We start from the raw sequence: 371 nt of genomic DNA, 5'->3' as shown, positions 1-371 counted from the left end.
CGTAAAAGAAGTGGGCAGGGGCTGGGGATATGGCTCAAGTAGCAGCACGCTCACCTGGCATGCGTGAGGCACTGGGTTCGATCCTCAGCACCACATAAAAATAAAATAAAGATATTGTGTCCACCTAAAGCTAAAAAATAAATACTTAAAAAAAAGAAGTGGGCAGCCCTATAAGTACATGAGATATTAATCAAAATAGAGAGGCAGTTTTAGGTCGATTCTCCATTTTATCGGCCTGCCTTATCCACTGATTTGGATTCTCTCTTATATATTCTGCTAATTTTATTTTAGGAGTATGAAGTGCTACGATATATATATATATATATATATATATATATATATATATATATATATATATATATATATATATA

Source organism: Marmota marmota, unplaced genomic scaffold (assembly GCF_001458135.2).
Source record: "Marmota marmota marmota unplaced genomic scaffold, marMar, whole genome shotgun sequence".
Taxonomy (NCBI): Eukaryota; Metazoa; Chordata; class Mammalia; order Rodentia; family Sciuridae; genus Marmota; species Marmota marmota.
Note: the sequence above shows the minus strand (reverse complement) of the source record.